The 25,604-nt window shown below is 47.7% G+C and overlaps 1 long non-coding RNA gene and 1 pseudogene across 1 annotated transcript in view; one reads left to right on the top strand and one right to left on the bottom strand.

Annotated features, from left to right (window-relative positions):
• LOC125947796 (uncharacterized) overlaps positions 1 to 25,604 on the bottom strand; it is a 290,580-nt gene that overhangs the window by 41,531 nt on the left and 223,445 nt on the right. The window lies entirely within an intron of this gene.
• LOC119461523 (sodium-coupled monocarboxylate transporter 2-like) overlaps positions 1 to 25,604 on the top strand; it is a 243,821-nt pseudogene that overhangs the window by 69,275 nt on the left and 148,942 nt on the right.

Below are 25,604 nucleotides of genomic sequence, written 5' to 3'. Positions count from 1 at the left end.
TGGTCCTTACACAGCTGTCATGTAGTTAGGCACCAAGCCACCCAAAATTCATACCCTCTTGAAGGCAGCTATCGATGTTCAATGATTAGGGTTAGTGAGCGAAGCTATTTCCACAACGTGCTTCCCCTCGCTGCTCGTTCTCTTCTCGTGCCTCTTTAAATCGAGGAAAGCCACACGGACAAACCGCATCGTGACTCACTCGCCCGTTAAAACAGCATATTCCACGTGAGGTGAGCCATAAACCAGACAGAGGACAACATTCGAGGAGTTGTGAAAGCAGGCTGTAAACTCGCGAGCTGAGAACGTAGTATTTCGCCTACAAGGAGTTCAGTGTGAAAGTGTTTACCTTCTCTGCTCCCACGTGTCTGGCCACAAAGTTGCAAGACCGACGCCGCCTCATAGAAACATCGCCGATTCTGGCTGGTTCACTCTATCGTAAATGTCGCTCCGGCTGGTCGTGGAATTTATTGACAAAAGATTACACTGTACGCGTTGCTATCCAGTCTGACCAATACTCTATGCTCACATACTAATTATGGGCGTTAACAGTGGACCCTGCTGCTGTACGCAACTCCACGTCGTCCGCGCGGCGCAAATTTATTAAACTGTATACGCCAGCTTTTGTGCGGTCTGTGTGTGACCCGTTCCGATGTGGGCTCGTAAGATATTTCATAAGCCTATTAACCAGCCAGTCCATCTATAACAGCACTATAGTTAAAATTCATTGTACTGTTCGCACTCGGGTACCAAGTGAAGCGCTGTGTGGCGAAACACCGTGTTCTGCTTTAACCTAACGAGAAGTGAATAAAAACCAAAATCCTGCGCTTGCCTAGTTCAAACCTTGCTCAAATCCAGCGCTAATGCAGCTCCACTAACGTGAAACCTGGGGAAGTGCGAAGCAGTGACGCGCCTGTGCTTCCCGTATGTTATTCTTGTATTATTCTTGCACAAGTGAGGAAAAATTGAGTACATGTCGGGTGGTGGCGCCCTCTCGAGCTGCGCTGGTACCAGACTGGCGTTCCTGAAGCGATTTTCACAAGTTTCTGCTAATTCCTGCATATCCCTGGCTCATACCCGCATATCCAATGCGGGTATGTGCCACACGTGATTTTATTACCGGTAATCACGACGTAACTAACGAATATGTGATGTTATTGATGTCATGACCTATTAGTCATGTTAGTCGTACATTCGTACCCTTCCATGCCAATTTTGGTATATACCAAGTGAACGATACGCGAGTTTTCGGCAGATCTTGTTTTTGTGCGTGACCACGACATGACATCACATTAGACGCCGACAGCCCGGGCACCTACAGTGCTTCGCACTTAAAAATGATGCGGGTCCCAGGCCAGTGTGAGAATCGATGTAAGCCAAGCTTCCTTTGCTGTTTGCATTGATTAACGCTAATTGGCGATAATGTTGATGGCCAATGTTTAAGCCCTTCAGCGTTTAGTGCAGTATATACGAGAGTGGTGAGGTGATTGATGTTAAATGTTAGCTTCCGTGCACCGCCTGCGTTTCTCTACGTAGTACAAAGAATACACACAGCGACAGGGGTCTGGTTGAGTCGTTGTAGTGCGCCATTGCTCGTAGTCTGTAAGAAGGTTCGCTCTGTCATTGCATCACACGGCGCATGGTATCGTAGCATAAGTGTGAAAATTTAAATATGTTACGAGACTCTACGCACCAAAATCACAATCTGATTTTTAGGCACGCTGTAGTAGGAGGTGTGGGTTAATTTTGACAACCTTTAACACGCACCTTAATCCAAATAAACGAGCGTTCTTACATTTCCCTGCCGTTGAAATGCAGCCGCCGCAGTGAAGATTGAACCCGCGACCTCGAGCAACGTCATAGCCACAAAGCTACCGTGGCTGTTACCTAAGTGTTGATTTGCTGGCCGGCTGCTTGCGCTCTGCTGTCTTGACGCTGCGGTGCTCTAGAGCGGCTTTGCGTCTGAACTGCCTGCGTCAGTTGTCCGCTGGCGAAATTTTCGTGCTGTCCATTTTTCATAAATAGCAGAGATGTACGGTACCATACCATGAACTTACATTTATCCAGTTTGTCCGCAACTCTTGCCATGTCTAGTAGTATTGTTTCGTCTATTCAAGAGACCCCAAACGAGGCATACATTTTCACGGCGCATTTACCCTCTCCCGTGCTTCTTGGTTGTATTGGCTATACCCATTCTCTGCCTCCTGTTTCTACCTCCTCTGTCTACCTGCTTTCTACCATTATATTTACCTGCCTTTTGGGGTGTTGCACGTGAGTACAAAGGTAAGCGCTGCAGGTGCTGCAATGCGTTTTCGTGGGGCTCAGGCATAATTACTACCGTCCAGGGGCTATTGTGAGAGACGCCCAGGGAGCTCCAGAGGGTGTTGTGGCAACGCCTTGCAAACGTAGCCTGTCTCACTCCGCCGCGGTCCTGCCATGTACTCATACATGATGATTTTAATGTTTACTGGCATGCGCTTTGAAACGGGGCGGTGAGAAATAGTCACTTAGCCTGCTTGATTTAATCAGATCTTACTACATCTATCCGCCCGGTCAGCCCATAAAGAAACCCTGACCATTCCTGCACCCTTATCAAGGACATACGCTGCGAGGGACGTCTTCGTTTACTTGCTCAAATCAAGACTGAAACTTTATGGAACAACCCGATTTTCTCGAACTGTTGTCTCCACCGACTGGAGCCTGCACTGAAACTGCAGAATCCATCAAACCTCTCCTGCCGTGAGGCAACTTTAATTTGCCGCCTCTGGTTAGGGGTGGCTTTTACGAAACCATACTACTCCTTCCTTATTGGAATGTCCGATACACCGATCTGTGACTCTTGCAACTGTGAAGAGACGACAGAGCACGTGTTGTGTTTTTGCAATCTCTATGACATCGAACGCGACAATCTTCGGAGTGGGTTAAACCTATTAGAAAGCAGAACAGTTTCAGGGAAAGGTTCTTGGACCATGGCCCCACGCGTCGCAGGCTTAAAAAGCGACGCGGGAATTGCTACGATTCATGAACTCGACTGGCCTCAGTTACCGATTGTGAAGTGTTGGACAACCGCACATGTTCACACTGAGAGTACCTTCTTCCCCCTCTCCTTTCTTTCTTTTCATCCCTTTAAACCCCTTCCCCGTGTAGGGTAGCAAACCGCACGTGCGTCTGGTTGATCTCCCTGCCTCGCCTTCCTGCTTTTCCTCCTCCTCCCCTTCCTACTACATCTATCACCAGCTCGTCTTTTGCCTATCTGACTCAATAGCAACGTTCATAACCTCTGTTACTATATTGTACCGTTACCTACGCTTGCAATGACTCTGGTTCTATCAATTTCCTCCCTGCTTTTTTATTTTTCAACCAATATTCTAAGCGTCACGTACTCATCTCTAAGGCTGACCAGTTTATCCTTCCATCTTCTTTGAATCCCAACGTTACGGGAAGGTGGACATTTCCTACGGGTCTCGCTGGGTCAACATCTTTGCACTCGATTACGATGTGCCCAGTGGTTCCCGGGCTTTTTCTTTCTTCTTCTTTTTTTTTTTTTTGCAGCACACCCATGCCTCATCCTGTGGCGAATATTTTCTCCGGTATGTTTTTGTCCTCCGTCAGACAGCTCGATCTTTAAATAGTAAGGCACTGCCCGTTGCGTTATCAAACAGGTTTTCCTTTCTGATTTCTTTCTTGCCGTTGTTGTAAATATTCATGGTCTCTTTTTGTTTCCATCATTTGCATCCAATTTACCGTCTCTCTTTCTTACACTTTCGTTTCTATGAATTCTGGTTGTTTATTTAAACTTACAATTACCCTGTACTTGCGTTGTAAATTTTCTTCACCTCTTCCTTCATTCCGTGTCCACGCTTTTGAGGTACATATATTTGTGCACTTTAGCCGCTAACTTGTTTTTCATCGACGTTCCTTAGTGTATCTTCAAAACAAACCTTTTTCTGTGCTTCTCTGAATTCAAAAGAAAGTCCAACCCATGTCACCTTGCATTGCCTCATTTGTGGTTTTACCGTGGGCCCCCAACGCCAGTCGGCCCACCAACATCTGGGTAATCTCCGACCCCGCCAAGATTTCTGATTTAAGTGAGTGAGTGAGCACGAACTTTATTTAGGTTCTAAGAAGAAAGAATTAAAGCGGGGCCGGAAGCCCCGCCAATCAATCCAGTGGCTCTACCCAGGTCGGGGCCACTCTCCTTTCTTTCTTTTCTTCCTTTTGAACCCCTTCCCCGTGTAGGGTAGCAAACCGTACGTGCGTCTCGTTGATCTCCCTGCCTTGCCTTCCTTCTTTTCCTCCTCCTCCCCCTCCTACTACATCTATCACCAGCTAGTTTTTTGCCTATCTGACTGATACAAAGCATACAATTGCGTTGGCATTACGCCTTTTCAAGTACCCGCACCACCTCGTATATATTGTAGTCCCAAGGCATTCTATGTTTCATAATTGCTGCGTTCCGCTTCCCTTTCATTTTTGGATTATCTTTGTGGGCGCTTGAATAGGTCTTCCCTTCGTTTATGCGTACACCCAGATATTTATATTGCTTGACTATGGGTATATCATTTCCTCTGGAATTGATACCACGTCATTACTCATCTCTTCATTAAAGATCTTTATTCTCGAGTTCTCTGGGCTAAATTTAAGGCCTAGATTCGTCGCTGCATTGCCACTTATATTTGCAGTTCTCTGTAAATTCCTTGCATTGTCCGCTAGTAGAATTATGTCACCCGCATACGCCAGCCCAGGGACCTTCTGTCGCACCGTTTGCCGATTACAGATGTACGCTAGATCACAATATAATTCGCTGCTTTGCAGTGTGTGTGTGTGTGTGTGTGTGTGTGTGTGTGTGTGTGTGTGTGTGTGTGTGTGTGTGTGTGTGTGTGTGTGTGTGTGTGTGTGTGTGTGTGTGTGTGTGTGTGTGTGTGTGTGTGTGTGTGTGTGTGTTTATTATGTTGCGTTTTTTTCATTATGGTTCATTGATTGTTGCTGTGCTGCCACATTTTATTCTTGTTGCATATTCCCTCTCTAGATTGACATACAATTTTTGTCACCCCCCTATGTAATACCCTCGTTGTGAGGGCCTTTAGGGGTTTCTTGAAATAAAATAAAAAATAAAGAATCTCCTCGGCTCCTCGGGAAGTTATCAGAAGGATGCGTAAGCATTTCGTAGTAACGACGAGGTATTGAGTGCTCACACTCAACACTGCTTGTAACCATAGCATTGCTCAGCGGCTGCGGTCGTCTTGGCGCCATTACGGTAAATGCGACAGCGCTGCGGCGACACGCACTGCTGCGGAAGGCAATGCAACGTGAACTGATGAGGCAAGCAAACTACTGCAGGCGGCGGCGCCAGGTGCGCTGATGATGTTCCGATCCGAAGCCACGGCTGCTCCACAGTTGTGGCTTACTAAAGGTATGCCTAGTGCGTAGCTGATTGTACACGTCACGTAGTCACAGAGACGCGCTTGTGCCACTGCTTGCGCGTTCGTCATCGTCTTCTTCCACAGCTGGCGAAAATAGTGGAACGCGAAAGCATTCAAAGATCCCTGACTGCTTTTCACGCTTCCCGGCAACTGCAGCTTATGTAACCGTAATGTTTACCGGGAAACGCTGGCGGTGAACGCTATGCACGAAGGCGCGCTTTCAGGTAGAAACGCGGCCTCTTGCGTAGGCCGATCATATGTTATTAAGGCTAAAGCCTTATATGTCTCATAGTTCAGTCGACCTTAAGGGCACGTTCACACTGGGGAATCCGGCGTCTACAGCGAACGGATTTCTCCTGCCGCCGAAATTCGCGTCGTTCATACTGCTTGCCTACCGCGCCGCCGGAACGTCGGCCAGACGCCTTGTGGCGTCGCAGACCCTACCCCGCAGCAGCATGGAGCTTTGACAGGCGTTTCACTCTGCTGCATCTAGTTTTCATACTCGGTGATAGAAACAGTGATTTTGTCAACAAAATGCAGTCAACTAAATGGAGAAAGCGTGACAGAAACGATGCGAACGACGCAACAAAGACGGTGCGTCGAGCAGACGACAGCTACTCAGCCTGTGAGCTCGCCTCAGCCTATGGGCACTTGCCAAGGCGTTCGCTGGACTCACTCCGCCTTTCTATACACTCTATTGAAACTACGCACTTATCTCCTCTCGTGTAGAGTTGGCATGTTTTTATTTTGCGGCTCTTCGTCACTGCTTGCAACGACGATGATGCTAAGCCTGCTGGCATACACCTTGCTGGCGATGCATGCGACGCGTAGAAGCATTCGCCAAAGCAACGACGCCAGCGGTGGCGGGGGGTTCGTCCTGCAAGACCGCGAGAAGCTGGGTCACGCCACTTTGTCAGGTCACGTTGTGCTTCACATAGTGCTTGTCGAAAACGATGGGGTGGACACGCACCTATTCGATGAGCGTTTTCGATGTCGCGACGAGCCTTGAAGACTGCGACATGACGAGCGCGTCGGACTTGGCCGCCATCTTTCGAATTTCTCACTCGCGCTCCGATTGGCCCGCGGTGAGGGAATCCGGCGGCAGCTGCCGCAAAAATCGGTCCAGGAGCGATCGGCGCGGAAAGGGCTATTCCGGCGGATCTCGCCGCCGCCGAACTGGGTTCCGCGCCGCTCCAGACGCCGAATGTCTCAGTGTGAACGCGCCCTCAGCGTCCTTGAGTGAAAACCGTGTCGTGGAAGCGAAATCCCACACGATTACGATTCGGTGTAGTAATTTACTTACTACGCCGACCCGGCCAACGTTCTTAGACTACTAAGAACGTTGGATCCGGCACCGTGTTAGAGTGTACTAGAACATGGACACTCTAACCGTGTCTTACCTATATGCTAGAGATTACGCAACAATTTTAACGTGATAGTGTTTAGGGCCCCGTGTCGCAGAAAATCCGGTGTCGGCGTCGGCATTGGCGCCCCCGGCCGAGGAAATCATTCCCAACCAAGCAGGCCCTCCAAATATATTTACCACTAAAGTTGCTCACACATTGTCTTGCACTCTTTGCAAAGTTATTCCTCGGAATTTTGAAAGTGACAGCCCACAAACAGTTGTCGCGAAACAAAACACCGACAGCGCTTGCCTCTTATGCTAAATCTTCTCAGGCTGAAATATTAAAGGTGCAAACAATAAAAGAAGGCCGGCCCACAAAAAGGCCGCGTTTCTACCAGGAAGCGCGCCTTCGTGCATAACGTTCACCGCCAGCGTTTCCCGGTAAACATTACGGTTACATAAGCTGCAATTGCCGGGAAGTGTGAGAAACAGTCAAGGATCTTTGAATGCTATCACGTTCCACTCTTGAAGGCGAATATGAAGTGTCCTCCAAATTATGATGGTGCACGGGTCACAGTCGTCATCGTGTTAAGATAGAGTTATTTAGGCCCCTTGAACACTTGACCTTCGGTGGGAGTCGAACCCTCGAGCTTATGTGAGAGTCGAACCCATCACCTTTGGCGTTAAAGCGAAGTTAATTAAGGCACAGTTATTTATTCAGAGTTAATAAGGTACTCGAATCCACGACCTTTGGTGTTAATTATGGAGAGGTTAATTAAGGCGCAGTTAATTAAGGTAGCATCAATTTAGGCACTCGAACCCGTGACCTTCGGTCAGGAAAAACAAGAAATAAGAAGTAAGAATGCATTTGCATGAGAATGTCAATTAATTTAATGAATGTCTCTTGAGCGCGCAGGCTTTCGCCTTCCCCCTCTTTGGCGTATGCTAAAGTGACTGGCATTTTCTTGTTTCACACTTTTAATATTTAGTTTCAGAAGATTTAACATCAAAGGCATGCGCTGCCGGTGTTTTGTTTCATGACATTTGTTTATGGGCTGTCATTCTCAAAATGCCGAGGAATAACTTTGTAAAGAATGTAAGAAAAACCCTGAGCAACTCTGGTGGTAAAACATTGCTGCTGGCTCTATCTTGAAAGCGATCGTCTTACGCGAAGGACGGAGGGACGGACTCTCGGACAGTTTTCTCGTTGGATAACCATAGAAAAGCTTACCCGTTAAAAGTGGTTACGCATTTAAAGAATTGTCGCACTTTCACCCGAAAGGCGAAGCATCCATTGCGATAGCAAATTAGTAGAGAGTTATACGGAGTAAGGATAGTAGTTTTATCAGCTGTATAAACTTGGACATGCAGCAGCACCAGCAACGCGCAGAACTGTTGTCGACGCCGTCGGCGTTTTGCCCGCGTTCGCACCGAACGCGCGCGGCGTTTTTATATAAATACCCATTTGGTGCCGCAGCTAAACGTCGCCTCCCCTCTCTCTCTCCCTCCCGTCCCCCCACAGCCTTTCGCGCGACAGAAAAAGTCGCGTTTGCTCTCTATATATGGAAAGGAGGAAAGAGACGCTTAATTCTGCAGCCCTTCAGGGAGCACAGCGCAGAACGCGCGTTTGCGCTCTGACGTGCGTTCGCTCCGCGTGAAAGCGAGCGTCCCTCGCGCCCTTTCACTCGCACATACAGCGTCCGGAGCGCGGCGACAATTTCATCGCCGTTGACGTCATACGGAACCTCACAGCGACGGCGACGGCAACGGCGACGACGACGCCGATGGCAGAAATCCGCTTTGGGGTGTCCATATAATTGCTATCGCAATAAAAACTTCTGATATTGTGACAGTGGCTTCTTATTTTGTAGCGAGAGCTACATTGGCCGTATTCTCGCGGTTTGGCTGTGGCCGGTGGCCGCGCGGCGAGCTGAGCCGTTGCCTAGCAACCACCGCAGCTGGCAGCGCCGCTCGCCGCGCCATCTGGCATGACGTCAGAGGAGGAGCGGGTGAAATCGCGTTGCAACAACAGAGGAGGAGGAGCCGGCGTTGCATCGTATATATAGAAGAGGCGGCTCGGTGGGATTCGTCGGCAGATATGGAAAGTGAGTCGGAGAGACTGAAAGAAGCCAGGCTTCGTCATCGGAACGAAACCAGGAGGAGGCAGCGAGCCGAGGAGAGGGAGGAAGAACAAGCCGCACTCCTCGAGAAGCGTCGTAAGTACGAAGCGGCCAGGCGAGTGGATTCAGATGAAGATAGCACCCGAAACGTGTTCAAGTCACTGGACGACAACCCCTTATCTTCCCGCCTCACCAACCATCGGGCCTTTGTGGCAATTGACAAACAACAAGATGAAGACTTTGAAAATATATGCGTTACACTTTAAAAATGTCCAGTCTTTAATGTAACCATAACTTAACGAGAAGCAACAACCAAACCTAAACACTCAGACGTACGAAGCTAAACGATAAAGATGTAACCGTAGAGAGAACCAAGCTAAACAATAAGATTAACCATACCTCTCGCTACGCACACCCAGGCATAACTGAGTTAAGCCACAGCCAATTTTTTTGACGCGCAACTGTAAACATTCAGCGTATAGGCTGCGAAAAAGAATTAGGGACTGTCAAGTTCACTCTTCTTATGAAAGCCGGCTACTCTTTTTACTTACAGGACAAGATAGTGACTTACTATAATAAACTTCGGTGTGCTAATATTTGCTTACTTTTTTCTTATCAAACCTAATTCCGATCACCTCGAATTCGTTAATGTGCATTCAATATCATTAGATGAACATTTTCGCATTGTGCCCCCGAAGGGATGCATGTTTCCCAATGCTCTCCGTTCCGATGACGATGATTTCTATTGGCATCCTCTTCAAAACGGGGCGGCGACCAATAGTCACATAGCCTGCTTGAGCTATATATTGTGTAGCATTATATAGTATGTATCTTTATACCTGCTGCGTCTTTCCTCTTATACTATATCTGAACGCCACTGCCCCAATTATGACAGGCTTCATATAGCAATGTTTTGCATGTATAATCATCTGAAAATTTTCACATTTGCTTATACCTCGCTTTGTAATTGCTCCGGTAAGCTTAAAAATAATTTACTTTATCGCGCTTAGCTGTGCCGGCTCTTCAGTTATTGACGTGAAATCCTTTGCGTGAAATGAGTGCATTTGGATGCTCGGATAAACTTGTACCAGAGTTTCTAACTCAATTTAGTCGTACATGCGGCATAGCAGGAGATGAAAGGAACACCCTGAGCGGTAATCATAATGTGATAGGGACAGTATGTGGGAGACGGAAATAAATTTTAATGACATCTGGCGCGGGCCGCGTACCTCCGGACATTCATTAAAGTTTTACACCCATCCATCCATCCATCTGGACAGGTTAGGTTAACGACAAGCTTGGCACGCTACTCCAAGAGGGGGGGAAAAAACGCGCACTAGGACATACATACACAAGTTATTTACAGAGTCACATTGAAGCGTGTTTCGCCGCGCCATCTGGCATGACGTCACGTTATAGCAGAATTGCTATAACGGCCTAGGTTGGGCGCTATCCATAGCGAGGGCACTGCCACGCTTCGAGAACTTCCCGCAGCTCAAGTCGCATGTCGTGTCGCGAGTTCAAAGCCTTCCTCTAGACAGCCCTTGAAGTTGTAAAGCGTTCGCAAATGCACAAAAAAAGCGGTCAGTATGCAGCAACACACACAAGCACAATCGGGGCATCACCACCTAACGCATTTTCTATTAACGACAGACCAGTATATATATACACGATGATGTGGAAATAAGGAAGAACAACATCAACGCCACCGGGGAACTGCAGTGTATACAAGCATAAAATGTGACATTACCCGGAAGCTTCGCAGAGATATGGCGGCCCGCCTTGGAAAGGCTGTTCTCACTTTCAAGATCATGCATACCTAAGGAACAGATTGTTGAGCACTAAGGAGTGAAGTACACTTTACAAGCACGAAAGCAGTAAAAAAAGAAAAGGACCCTCTCTTTCGTCGCGTTTCTTTGCACACCACTTTCTGTCGAGTCGCATCTTCTTCGCATCCGCATTTTCTTTATGCACAGCCCACAGGTGACCCTTGAAGAAGGGTGGGGAGGGGGGAGGCAGCTATCAGCTGTTTATATTGCCTCATGCGGTGCGCCAATGACCCGGCGCAGTTGGCAGCATCTTGGCGAGTTCTTTCCTTTCTGGCGGGCGAGCCGAGCGATAGCGACTGACCACAGGCGCGGACGGACACCTGTCCTTGGTCCATTGCGTTGCCCTTGCTCCGTTACCCTCCCCCATCTTCCGAGGCGCAGACTCCTTGTCGCGCGCCGAGAGGATGTGGCCAATTCGGTTGCTCGTGCGACTCGGCCGTTAGTTCTGTCGGCGACCTTCGTTCGTCTGGGACGTCCCAGACACCACCACGGCTCCATAGACCGTCGATTGAGGAATCATCGAGTTCACCCATCGACCCCGAAAAGAAAGGAGCTGCCAGGAGCAGCCGTCAAATTCGAGGTATGCCTATGCTTTTACGTGTTTTTCGTTTTGTTTTCTTTTTTAACCTTCTCGAGCGGCATCGTGTATTCATGTTAGATTGAGTGATTGATTGGTTGATTGATTGATTCATGCGGTTTAACGTTCCAAAACAACTATGGTGCTATGAGCCACGCCGTAGAGTAGGGCTTCGGGTTAAAATTTGGCCACCTGGGGTTCCTTAACTGAGCACCTAAATATAAGTACTAGAGCATTTTCGAACTTCACGCTCATCGATACGCGGCCAGGAATTGAAGCCGCAACCTCGTGCACAATAGCAGATCGAACGTCATACCCACTGCATCACAATGGTGGTTGGATTCATTCTGACCTACCAGTTCTTCTGGAAACACCATGCTAAACGTGTCTTCGTTTCCCCTTAATATCAGCTCCACTGAAACTGTTGAAGCAACTCGGAATCGATCCTAGTCACTCTCGCCGCTCGAACTCTGCACTTTCCAACACGATGAAACTCGCTTTTGTGTGCGTGTGTGTGTGTGTGTATGGGGGGGGGGGGGGGGGGTACCTGACTCCAACAATGTGGCTGCGTGACAGCAAAATACATATTTCTCAATCCTGGCTTTAATTACTCTGGGCAATTCACTCGCCTCTGTATAAAATTCTACGTCTAGATAAAAACCTATACTTCAATGCTGTGCGCTGAAAACAATTCTGAAAGAAGTGTTTCACGGCGCAGATGTCATGATATACAGTTCCTCTTAGCAAGGCCGGTCCTATATCCAAGTTTTGACCCTGCCAGCAGCAGTTTTATATACGCACAGGAGGTCTGCATTAATACCGGCTGTCATTTTACCGCGTTTACTAGCACCCTGTGAGGATCTGTTTCCGTGGTTGACATAAACACGTAGTGCAGAATCAGTGGCAAAATATTAGTAAGTGTCGTCTCAAAAAAAAAAATGCCAGGAACGATGTACAGCAGTGTTTGAGAATGTATTACCGTGAAAATAATACACAGACCTGTCTACCACAAAACAACATCAGTGGTCTATAATATAGACTAAAACACACTGACGAGAGCAACACCAAGCGCATTGTGCGGCCGCCTACATCCCGTTAAAGCTTTGCACTCAATTGGCGTAACAGAAGGGCTATAACTCATTTGCGCAAAATTATCGGTCGTCTCAGGATTCCTGCAGAATGGGCAAGCATTAAACTCTCACTATCTTCATTTTCACAGTTACAAATGCGCCCTTTTAGAAAATTAATATAAAGCGTCGGTTATCAACTACAAGGTCCTTACAGGCACGAACGATATGCTCCCGAAGTGAAAAAATTGATAGCTGCTTTACATCCATTGCACCGCTTCAAACAGCTGACGTCCTAGCCCAATATGACCGGCACATAACACTGGGATTTTTCACCAGACGTCCTCACCTTCAGTGTCCACATTTCGAGCCCACTGTATTAGTGCGCAAGCTGTAACGGTGTATCATAATCGCGTTTCTTTTACGGCTAGTATAAGCCCACGCACCACCATAATGCCCTGTTCAAATCCAACGAATATTCTTTATACAAAGGTTACAAATTAAGATCTTAGTTTTCAGCCGCGAATCCCAAGTCGTCAGCGTACCGAGATATATTGAAGCGACCCACCGCACTAGCTTAGTGGATATGGCCTGGCAATGCTGAGCTCGAGGTAGCGGATTCGACCCCGGCCTTGGCGGCCGCATTCCGCTGCTGACGGAATACGAAAAATCCTCGCATACCGTGCATTAGGTGCATGTTGAATCCAAGGTGGCAAAAATTATTCCGGTGCCCCCCTCTGCGACATGTCTAATATCCTCCGATCGTGGTACTGGAATGTAAAACCCCGCAATCTAGTTTTATTGCGATAGCAATTATATGGACACCTAAACCGGATTTCTGCCGTCGCCGTCGCCGTCTCCGTGAGGTTCCCTATAGATAAAATCTTCGCCGCGCGCCGTATGCCCGAGCGCAAGCGTGCGGGGACGCGCGCTATCACGGAGAGCGAACGCACTCAATCTCCCACGCGCAAGCAACGAAGCGGGAAGCCAGCGCCGGAGGGAGGGAGGGGGGGGGGGGGGGCGCACTTTTACTCTGCCAACAACCGCGCTCGTCGCTCGCTCGCACCGTCTCTTATCTCCACACGGCTCTGACCTTTATGCGCCGTGTATTCGCCGCTCAGTTTCCGTTGAAGCGATAGACCGCACGTGCCTTCGCCGCTGCGGCGTATCCGCTTGCTGCCAGAGTTTTGACAGTCGTTGTCTGCAGTCATTCAGTGTGATCTATTCATGTTTGTTTGTGCGCGCTCACACCACGCTTGTTCATTCAGTTAGTAATAGTCGGGCCACATTTTCCAACGCACGCTACACATGCAATGCTGCCCGGATCGGCAGTGCAGCGCTACAGGTGTGTCCCTTCGCACGCGCTGCCCACGGGAAGCGCTTCTCATCAACACCACCGTTTCACACGCGCCTTCTCGTGGTCATCGAGTCTCTCTTCATGTCCGTCTACTTACGCCGCAGCACACCTGCTTACTTAATCAGCTCATGTTTACTACAATTCATATTGCTACCAAAGCCGCTCACTTTACTTCGTATGACATTGCTGTGTTGCTATCGCATTCATTGCTTCGCCCTTAGGGCGAAACTGTGACATTTTTTTGAAAGTACAGAACTGTTGGATGGTAAGAAGGTGGAATAAAAAGTGTTTCAAGAAGCATACCGCGTAGAACTAGCATGTCGTAAAGTCAACCGTGAATCAGCAAGCCTCAGTTCCATATTTGGAAGTGGAAGCGTTGGACGAGTACCGGCCGCTAGTTCAGAACACTTCGGTGTCAAATGATCTCCAGAAAGCCTGACCTACGTGCTGATTCTACATGTGAACATATTTTGTCAAAGAAATTACCGGAATATAAAGTTTCCCTTGTGGCAGTGTTAGAGGTTCTGGTCCTTCAAAAAAAGCTATCGCAGTAAGAAAAAGGCCAGGTTGATTAATATTCTTTTATGACATGTTACATGGCTCATTTCAATACCATTTACAGTGGTTCAATTTCTGAGACTTTCTAATGATGAGCTCAATATTTCTAGTTCGATACCTTACTCCCAACTAAACTCAGAATCTCGAACCTAGATAGATCGAGAGCCACTGCATCAAAGCATCAAGGTTTCAGTGGTTCTTGGGTGAGGCGTGTCTAGCAATACATGCGCGATACATGTTTCGTTCCTGAAAAGAAAACAAACAAAAAAAACGCAAGAAAAAAACTGTAAATAAGGTTGTTGAGGCATATTTCGTTCAGATCTTGACCCCCTCTGTCTCGTCCTCCCAACATAAAGTTTTGAACGAAAATTTTGTGACGGAAGCTATTGTCATCTAAAAAAAAGACTGGCGCGCGAATCCCATGCTGAGCAATGATAATGAACTCTCGGTATGAAAAAAAATGCAGCAGTTGGCGAATCCGGAGGCTCTCTTCACTTTGCTGTTCCTCATACTCACGTACTAAACCAGAACAAAAATGCCCACGAAACTGTCTCGGACTACTCACTACAGAAGGCCAAACAAAAGTGCAGAAAGGTGCCGCCCAAAAGCCACAGCCAAACGAAAAGAAAGAAACACCGGATATACTGCTAGAAAATTCTATCAATCTGCATGTACACGTTTAAATTTGCTGTTTTTATTCAGAATCTGGGCATGCACGCCCATATTCTGATTATATTTGGCATAAGGCCCAATAGAAAATTGGTCGTCACTACAAACAATCTACTGTAGGCGTTCAATAACGCCAGAGGTACCGCGAAAATTCTGACACATTATTTTCATACCTTCATTGGTTTCTCTCAAGCAACGCAGAAAATGACGCAATAGAACATTCTTTAGACAACATATAGCCATCACTCTGTTGAGTATATCCAAATAGCTGGTGATTAGTCTTGTATGTATGTTTCTGGTTGCACACAGAAACCGGTCCAAGGCCAACAGAAACGCGATGTGTCACAACGCAACAGTTACTGAAAGCCTTCTGCCGTCCAGTGTTGTGACATATCATGGCGACAATATTTGCATACCGACGTGCCATGCTAACTTCATGATTGCTTCTAACAGTACGTGTGCTTCTGCCGCAGTTGCAACGCCTATGTCTTCGTAGCTATGGCCCTCGTAAGTTCGGGACCCCGTGTAGGAAAATATGACGTGGTTGTCCGGATGCGGTCAATGAATAAGATGGCCCTGCATGTTGTACACAGTGCGGCTATCTCGTGTGCCCCTTCACCCGGACGCTGTACCATGAAGTTTCTGAAGTGTCGGAGCTACATGTCTAGCGCAGCTGCCAGAAGTGAAGACCCTGACTCCAAGCGCGCGCGCATAGAGCATGCTGCCCTCCAGAAAGCCATCGCTGAATCCAACGAGGCGCTTAACAGAGCACGTGAGGCGGATAAAGTCAATACTTTGAGCGAACTCACCAACCACTTGAGGAGCCAGGAGATGAAGTTCTGGGACCTAATCGTAAAAAATGAAAGGCTTCTTATTCACATCGTCGACGATGAAGCGCCGTAGCTGAAATACTCTGTTTGCGTGAAAGGAGACTTGATCGTGACGCTACATCTCATGAAAACGGCCGCAAAAAAAAGCTAAGCGAAAATCTGTGCGTTCCCGAAATTGCTAACAGTAAAAGGGATATCGTGAAACTCCGCGAAGGCATCGAGAAGTGGGACGGTGACCTGATGTCCAACTCAGTCGCGGAAATTTGCGAGGCTGTTTGTTTAATGCTGGATCAGTTGTCCACGTCCCAAGCAGAAGACGACGCCGACTGCATTCGATTTCTGAAAGAGCAAGACACCTTGTACCTATCGAAAAAACAGCGCAGACTCTGCTCTGCTGGTTTCATGGTGTTTCGCGGCATTCTTTTCACTATATCGCCCCATGCGTACGCTTACATGCGCAGCCATGGAAGCATCACGTTTCCGCATCCTATGACGATCAGATCAGTGTGCTCGTCTTACGGTATGAGCCCTGAACAAGAGCATCCGCGCGAAACATTCCTCATCTACATGGCGAGAAGAATTTCTGACCTGAAAGATGGCCAGCGCTTTGTCACAGTTACCCCCCCCCCCCCCCCCCCCGGTAGACGAAATACATACAAAACCCTACTTTGACTACAAAGGGGGTAATACTCGTATTACCGACGCTGCGCTTACCGGCGCTGCGCTAGATGAAGCCTTTGAGAGACCAGACCTTGAACCGCACCCTTTGTTGTAAAAATCTCAGGTAGTGCAATTATAGCGTGCATTAAGGGACACTAAAGGATCCTGTAGGCAGAAAAATCAAACCCAAGTTACACACCAGCGAGTGCTAGTAACTTTGTGCCGTGAAGCCAGAACAAGTCAACAATTGAATAAGTCAATCAAATCTTCATTACATGCTTGATCCTTCAAACTTGCAATGCCACACAAATACTTTCTCTGTGTTGACGCGCCTCCCTACTTCGCATGGTACACCTCTTTATAAATTTAAGCTATTGTAGTTCTCTTTTAAATAAAAGAAAATCGGCGTGAGTTAACGAAAACCGATAATAGCTAATGTTCTTCTTTCTACTTTTTTTCTTTCTACTTCGTTCACGTGACCCATGGAGCCTGGCGACTTCACTACAATGCCTCAGCCACTTGCCTTTCACTGTATTCCCCTAATTGATATGTCTTGCACCACTGAGTTCACTGACATGACTGATCGGAGTTGTGTCTCGCTCCTCGCTGTAACAGCGGTCCGAGACTGCGCGGCGTTCGTGAAAGAAATACGAGCGACATATCTGAATCGTGTCTCGTTTAGTAGCGTTTGTTCGGGCCTTGCTCTGTCTCTTGTACAGCGACCGCGTTAGGCTCGGCGTTTATGACGAAGGTCCTTGTCGTTAACGGTGCTCGGAGTTGCGGCTTCGAAAACGCAACGTTTCCAAAGGAAGTCGGCCGCACAACTGCCACTCGTGTTTGCGCAAGTGAGTTAAGGCTGCAACGCCGTTCGCAACTTCGCGTTCGTTGTCGCAAGGAGATCGCGCGTCACGTGTGCAACATGCAGGGCCATCTTATTTATTGACCGCATCCGGACAACCGCGTCATATTTTCCTATACGGGGAAAGGGTGCGGTTCAAGGTCTGGTCTCTCAAAGGCTTCATCTAGCAATAGATAAGCGGGAGTGCCTCCAACCCCCTCCCCCCCCCTCCCCTCCCACCGCTTAACATACGTCTTCATACAATTTACTTTCAAAGTAAAAAGAAGACGAAGAAACTGTTCTTGTGCTCGTGGCATTTTTTAAGCTGCTCCAGGCGGTAGGAAAAATTGTCCTATGGCAGCTGGATAGCACACTTCCTATGAGAAATCGACTACTTGAAGAGGCAGAGTTTACTTGCACAACATGATCCACAATGCGCAGCCATACACATAGTGAAGTTGCGTAAAATACATTTTTCATTTCACCACTTCAGGAAACTTACAGCGACTGCTGAATTAAAGACCAGCCAACCAGAAGGAACCGCGAAAAATATTTTCATGTTATGAAAAGCTAAAATTAACAGAAATGAGCCTCTCAAACTAATTCTACCACTCCATCCAAATGCCAATTAAGGTGGCGGTCCCACTCCGGCGCCACGAGCCTCCCGTTTTCAGTACTTTTGGAGCAACCGTGGCGGTTCTACTTAGGATATAAAGTTGTCGTATATACCATAAAAATCTTCATTCTTGTAGATTCCAACTATATATAATGTAAAGAAATTGATTAATGTGATTTAGAAATAAATATTCAAGAACAATCATGAGATACATGGCTTTTGCGAACATTGTCTCAGTTGTGACCATATTTAGAAGAAACTACTGCATTTACTGCATTGCGACTTGCTCTGTAGCTTTAGGACATATTTATCTATTTCTCAGACGCAGCAAAACAATGCTGAATTTTTACTTTTTGGATAATTTACTTTTGAAGATTGCCAAAGTATCGCAACTTTTGTTGTAAACAGCCAGGCAACTACACGCTCAAGAAAGCTAAATTTTGAATAAGTAAGAGTTCAAGGAATTTCGATTTAGAGCGCAAAATTTGATTCATGTACCTTTATTAGTTTTCCTAATAATGCGACCGAAACTAAGCAATATTTAGAATTCTGGTCCTACTTTTGCCCATTTTTGCTCGCTACTCGCTTACATTAAAAATCGTTGTCGATGGTTACCACACAGTTTTTTTTTTTTTTTGCCCACGTGGTTTGCGATACAGCATATTATGCTTAAACAGAGAGAGAATAAAACATTTATTGGTGAAAAATTAATAGTCGTTTTGTGGTTGGACCTCCTAGTCTGGAAGACCATTGGCTTTTGTCGCCGTCCGGGCTCGGTTGACCAGGGCTTGTTGTTTTGGGTCCGTGCTGGACAGGGTCGCCTCCCACTCGACCATCGTCGGATTATGCTTGGCCGATATTTTCGGATTCTGTTGGCACGCCCAGACCATGCGGTATAACGGGGCCGTCTGGGGACAGAATTTACATTGCGGATTGTACGTCGTAGGATCTATCTTTGATAATACATAAGGATTTGGAAAGGACAATGTTTGTAAGGGTCTCCATGCTACCTGCGTTGCCTTATCTAATTTGGGATCAGGCGGGGGTAAAGTGCGTCTACTCAGCCGGAGGTGCTGTAGGATCTCAGAATATGAAAGAAGGGGCTGAGGATCGTCCTGGTCAGCGAGAAGTTGTGCTGTGGAGGATTCGGCGGAGTCCCGGTGTAAAAGTTCTCGGGCGGAGGCATGAGCAATCTGATTACCTCGAGCTCCCCCGTGCCCTGGTACCCACAGCAGCTGTTTCCACTGACCCTCTTGACGATTGGCCGCAGCCTGTTGCAGTATTGACTGTGCGAGGTGGCCGACTTGACCTCTTGCGAAGTTACGATACGCCGCCTGGGAATCCGTGAGGACAAAGGAGGCTATTGGATTACGCATGGCTAAGGCTAGACTGGCCTCTTCCATGACTGTGATGTCTATTCCGGTGACCGAGATGCATCTAGCTACCACCGGTCCCCAGTGTACAACGGTTGCCGTGGAGCGGTTGTGCAAGGGTCCGGCGGCATCTACAAAGAAGGCGCCTGCTTGATCCGAATATTTGTCGTAGGCTTTGGCTCTGGCAGCTCTCCTGTTTTCGTGGTGGACGGGGTGCATATTACGTGGCAACGGGCGAGTGATGATATCCTGCTGCCATTCTGGTGGTAGTGATCGCTTGCTGCTGACCTGCATGGGTCGATTGATGCCCAGTGCTTATGCTTAAAGAAATGCGTGCACTTCTTCTAAGGGAAGAAGCTGCATAAGTGGTCTGTGGAACTTGATTCATGATTAACTGGTGATATTCTATGGGCTGGTATGTCCGTATGATGATGATGATGATGCACCTCTGTGATGGCTCGCACCCACTAAGGGGGATAGGCCAAGAATCGGGCGGCAGTGGGTATGCTAAAGAAAATTCATATTTGAAAACAAGAAAACGAGAAACGCCAAGTAAAAGACCAAAAAAAGGCAGATGTCGCAATAACTAGATTACCATGCGAGCGAGCAGTCAGACTAACTGAAAATGTGAAGGTGAAAAGCTGTTACAATATTAAAAAAACTATTTGGAGAAACCAATTTAGGTGATATGAATGCATCCGATGTGTAGAATACAAATACAATAATTAACAGGGTAATCGTTTTGTTTCAGTTAAAAATTAAATACTGCGCAACACACGTCTCTGTGAACTATAGCCTAGTGCTGAGGCCCCAAATGATAATAATACTGGTATGTGTAAGCCTAATCCAATTTTGTAGAGTGGAGCTTCCAGTAATAACTTTCTGTGGTGTGAATATCGTCTGCATGATAAAAAGTAGTGTTCTATTGATTCAATTTCCTTACAGTTGCGACATAGAGGGGACATCGTGAGACCAGCTCTATGTAAATAAAAATTCAATTGCGGGATGCGACAGCGTAGTCTGGTGTAAGTAACTTCCAACTGCCGAGAAGGGCACCGCTGTTTATTCCAGCAAAAACCGAGATGCTGAAAGTCTAGAGATGGTTTCAGCGGTAAGTTGCTTAAATCATTTTGCAAACAAAATTTTCTGTATCTCGATGCAGTGACGTAAGCAGTATCCAGTAAAACAGGGATCAAAGGTCCACTCAGAGACGTTCTTGCTAATAAATCTGCCATTTCGTTTAGATATAAACCGCGGTGGCCAGGAACCCACAGCAAGTTAATTTTTTGTAAACTTTTAGGGACTAAATCGTGAAACAAGCTAAGGAGATTCATTTTTTCTTGCGCTAAGTACAGTAGGACGCCACAGGGATGAACCGGACACTGGATAGGAAGCGGACACGAAGTGACACACGGGAGCGCAAACTACCAACTGTAGTTGGTAGTTTGGTAACTACCACTCGAGCTGAATTCGTTTCCGTACCCGGCATCTCTAAGTACATTCTCTGTTGTGGTCTTTGTCCCTGGACCCAACCTCAGCATATGGCGAGCATCTACTGCATTCGAGCATTCACTGCAGACATTAGTTTCACTATGCATAATTTTCGTTTTTTTTTTCTTTCTTTCTTTTTTTTTTTTTTCTTTTTTGTTCAAGCGAATCTTGTATTGGCTCACTTGTGTCGGGGTCGCTGTACGCGGAAGACTATCATCATCAGCATTGGCTGATGATGATAGTCGTCGTCTTCCGCAGCTGGCTTGTTAGCGCCCCTCGGGTTGCACTCGTGCGCGTGCTCGGCACGCGCTCGATCGCGCCACTGCTCGCGCGTTCGCCGTGGTCTTCTTCCACAGCTGGCACCGTTGCCGCTCATCATTCCAGCGTAGAATTTCACTTCTCTTCTGTCGTCGTAATGGGGAGTCCGTGTTTACGGGGGTATGAGCCATTGCTTAAGGGGGTATGAGCCATTCATTCTCTTACGTGACGGACAGATTTAATTTTGAAGCAATTTAGTTTGAAGAATCGCAAGCGGCAATGGCGGGCGAATGCTGCTAACCTCGCGCCGAGCAAACTCGAGACATCGAACGCACAAGACAACGGCGGACTTGGTCCACCGTCGACAAACCCATAGATGTGATGACCCGACCTTAAGATCTTCGGTAGCCGAGGCTCACCGTCAGCGAAGAGCGAAAAGTAGTAGGTCAGGTAGAAGGTAGTACGTTGAGAAGCAGCGCGGAATACACACCACAAGTTTCGCTTACCCCCATTTTCTCGACAGGGGAAGGGCTGGCGACTTTTACAGCGAAAGCTGTATATGGCTAGGCGAAACGAAAAACCGTTCGTCCCATGTTTCGCTAAACGTCTCCATTGGCTGCGCCCTCCGTTACGTCGATCTCTACGTCGCACCCAAGCGCGCGTGCCATTCGCAGCGCCGTTAGTGACGTCGTTCTCTGCGTCGTACCTGCTATGCCCGCAACGCCTTGTCCTCGGCTCACCGTTGTCGCATGCGTTCGATATCTCGAGTTAGCTCGGCGTCATGGTTAGCAGCATCTGCCCGCCATTGTTGCTTGCGTTCCACTTCGCGATTTCAACGTGGACGTTTCGTCGCAGCCGAAGCCAAAGTGCCGCTCGAGAAACTCCTGCCGCAAGCGGTCGGAGTAAGCGGTCGGACTAAATATATATATATATATATATATATATATATATATATATATATATATATATATATATATAGTTGTTTCTGCTATACGAAAAAGAATATACGAATGTGCCTCACCATTATAGGGTGACTACATCTATTTCACTTTCATTTCAATAAATAAAAAAGCCTCTTGAGCAAGAACAATCGGGTCCTCCCTGGCTTGGCGCTTGCGCTGAGCCTCTTAGGAACGAAATTCATCAATTTTCATTCATCAAACGAAATTCATCAATACGAACACCAGCACTCCGCCGGTGTTCGTATATTTCCGTCTCTTTTTCCTTTGCCGCTCCTCGGATTCACGCTGCTCCTCAAAAGCCCTAACTATGCGTTGCCTACCCATAGCGGTATTGCAACAACAATGAAACCAGTTGCTAGTTAGGCTGGTCCTTTTATATTTAAAAGACTAGTAACGTCACTCCCCACGTCGCAAGCTGCGGTCGCCGCGGCAGCTTGTCCAATAGTATTCTCTACCGGAAACGTATGCGGGGAGCGCTAGGTGCGTTGCCTTGTTAGTAGGAGCGCCTCAACATCAATTATGTGGTTTGGATCCTTGTTTTGTGCTTGTTTTTTTTTATTGGAACGAATGCTGTGCTGCATGTTGTATGCGTGATACCGAAGGAATGTATGCGCTTATCGCTTCAACCACTGAAGGGTCCCTCCCCTGTGAGGACCACGTCGCGAGAAATCCCGACCAACTAGAGTCTAACAGCTTTGCTATAAGATACGTCTCAGTCAATGCCTCCACACGAGAATGACATACTGAAACGTACACTTCCTGAAACAAAACACTGCGCCCACGAAATACGGCGTGAGTACCGAATTTTCCCTGATCCAAAAGCTTTTCTCGGTCGGTTGTACAAAATGCAGATCACAGTACAGAACATTGCGCAGAATATAGTGCAGAGCAGTGCAGAAATTCATTCACCGCATTTTGGCGAGAAAGTACCTCAAACTTTTTCACGCCTTCTCACAATGTACGTTTGTGGTTCTTTCAGTTGATCGAGAACTCACGTTGGACTTCACGGCAAGTCATTCGAAAACATTGCCACTTGTAGCTACTGCGTGAACAAAGTGTGGACGGACGAGCGGTTCCAACACGACTGCCATTTGGCCAAAGCTAAAGGAAGAAGAAATTGAGTCCGGGCTAATCGCTACGCAACCGTGAGTCTGGTGGGAATGGTAGTGGATCGTCTGCTGCTTTGTGGCATCAAAGTAACGTGGAACTTTGAGCTGTCTACACTCAAAACGAAGCTGCGAACACTTGTATCTTGACTGAGAAAAAAGAAACGGATAAGAGAACAGGAAGCGATAGCGTCGACAACCCTGCGGAAACTCACACGGTGAAAGTCTGAAGCCGCTGACTGGAGAGGCGCACGCCTTTGAAGACGCACAACGTCAGGTGAAGGCACAAAGAACCACACACAGGAAGTACGGGGGAGTGACGCATAATTACCATAGTCGCGAAAACGCGAAGATTAAGACAAGCGGAGACGGTCGATCCACTCATCTACCTACGCAATTGAGATAAGAGGAAGCTCCGAGAACACGAGTGACTCGAGATACGCGGACGGCCCGGCGCTAATGTTTACAGAAGGAATCGCCGAGCAACAGCAGTAGTCCAAGACACTCCTTCCTGAATTAGCGGCACATCAGACGAGGTCTAAGCATAAAATCCCGCGCACACAGAAGGCGGCCGAGATATTGCAATAATACCACCGAGACAGTCAGCAAGGAGTTGCGGAACGGCGCAGCGCAGGGGCAAATCCGGGCGTGTATAACAAGACATTGCGAAAACAGGTGAAGGACACAGTGAGACGACACGCGAATGCGCCGCTTGATACCGGAAGGACGGCTAGTGCAGTGAACAGCGACATCTACCTAGCAGGAAAGGACAACGAAAGGAGCTGAAGAGATCACTGAATAATCGCTGAATCACGCGTCGGTAAGGCCAAATCGGAAAGACAGTATAGTGAAGTCGTCGTCGTAACTGAAGGCTGGTCCGCTCGTACGAAAACCGACTAAGAAACGGAGCCGGAGCCCAACGGACAAAACGCCCTCAAGAGCGCGTTCATTGGGGACTTGAGAGCCGGACGGGGTAAAGAGAATCAGTCTTTGAGTGACAGTCGTCGAGTGCACGTGGACATAGTGTGAGATAGCGTCTGCTTCCACGGCAGCCTCCTTAAGACCCTTCGTTTCTAAAGTACGGAACAAAAACTATCAATACAAGCGAACTGCAAGATGGCAGCCGCTCAGTTTGCCGTGCTGGACTACGTCGTGCTCATCGGTTTCCTGGTGCTCTCCGCCGGCATCGGGGTGTTCTTCGCATGGCGTGACCGCCGCTCAAAGTCCAACAAACACTTCCTGACTGGAAACAGGGAGCTCAGTTGGCTGCCGGTGTCCATGTCGATGATGGCGAGCTTCCTCTCGTCCATCGCTATCCTCGGACTTCCGTCGGAAGTGTTCCTGCGCGGTTCGACCATCTGGACGGGTGCCGTATCTTCAAGCCTGGCTGTCCTCGTGGCGGCTTTCGTCTTCCTGCCCATGTACTACAAAATGGATATCACCAGCATCAACGAGGTGAGCAGACGCTGCCACTCTGTTCATTTTTTAACCCTGAGTATCGCCTCTTAGTGGGACGGGGCCAACTGCAGCGAAATATTACTTTGGCTAAATTCGTTACAAAAGAGTAGTAATATATATCTGAAGCAATCTTGCCAAAGCCTCAGGGCTGGTAATTGTATAGTTCTCTTTATCTATGTTAGCTGCCATTGAACAGCACGCTAGCCGACGACCCGTGCCCCAGCTGATGGTTGTCGCTGTGACGCAAGTCTCAGCAGACCACCTGCCAGATCTTTCCAGCGCCCCCCGGGCAGCCGCGGAGACCGCCTTATCTCGGAGGTCTTACCGAGGAGTCCCGCGTAATCAGTCATGCGTCACTACCGGCGAGCGGTAATGGCGGCGCTTTCTTTTTTCTCGTTCCGGTATCAAAAGCGGCTATTTTTGCCAGCTGTTCGGGACGGTCCCGATCATATTCCAAATGTTAAATTTTGCACGGAGGCTCCTTTATATCTACACCATAGACTTTTTACGCTGTCCAAAATTTCGTTGCAATTGGCCTTGAAACGAGTGAGAAAAGTTGTGGTATTGGGGGGGTCTGGACATTGTCTTCTTCTGTTGTTAACACGTAATAGTTGACATGACTGTTCATTGAAAATATGTATGGTACGTGGTACGGCAGATTCGTAGACACTAAAAAAAGTAATAATAATACGCATCTTTATTTTTTCATATAGCAAGATCGTGCCAGTCGCCTTGGTGGCTTAGTGGCTTTGTCGTCACCAGCTTATGCAATCGGCAATTGAAGGCAGTTTAACTCGTTGAACTCCCCTTGCTACGGTTATAACTGCCGTCTAGCCTTTCCCGCGGCGAAACAACTTTGCTGTGCCGCTTGTGGCTGGAGGCGTTCACGAACGCTTACCCCTATCTCATGGGAATGGCCGAGAGCCCGATGTGCGACACCTGTAGGTGCGAAGAAACCATCGAGCACCTATTGTATACCTGTCTTTGCTACGACGTACGACGCCTCTCTCTCTCTCAGAACACTTTAAACCGACTGTACTCGAGACCATTCTTTCAGTCAAAGATACTCG

The sequence above is a fragment of the Dermacentor silvarum genome, chromosome 8, assembly GCF_013339745.2.
Source record: "Dermacentor silvarum isolate Dsil-2018 chromosome 8, BIME_Dsil_1.4, whole genome shotgun sequence".
NCBI classification, from domain to species: domain Eukaryota; kingdom Metazoa; phylum Arthropoda; class Arachnida; order Ixodida; family Ixodidae; genus Dermacentor; species Dermacentor silvarum.
Note: the sequence above shows the minus strand (reverse complement) of the source record. Positions and strands in the feature narration are given on the sequence as shown.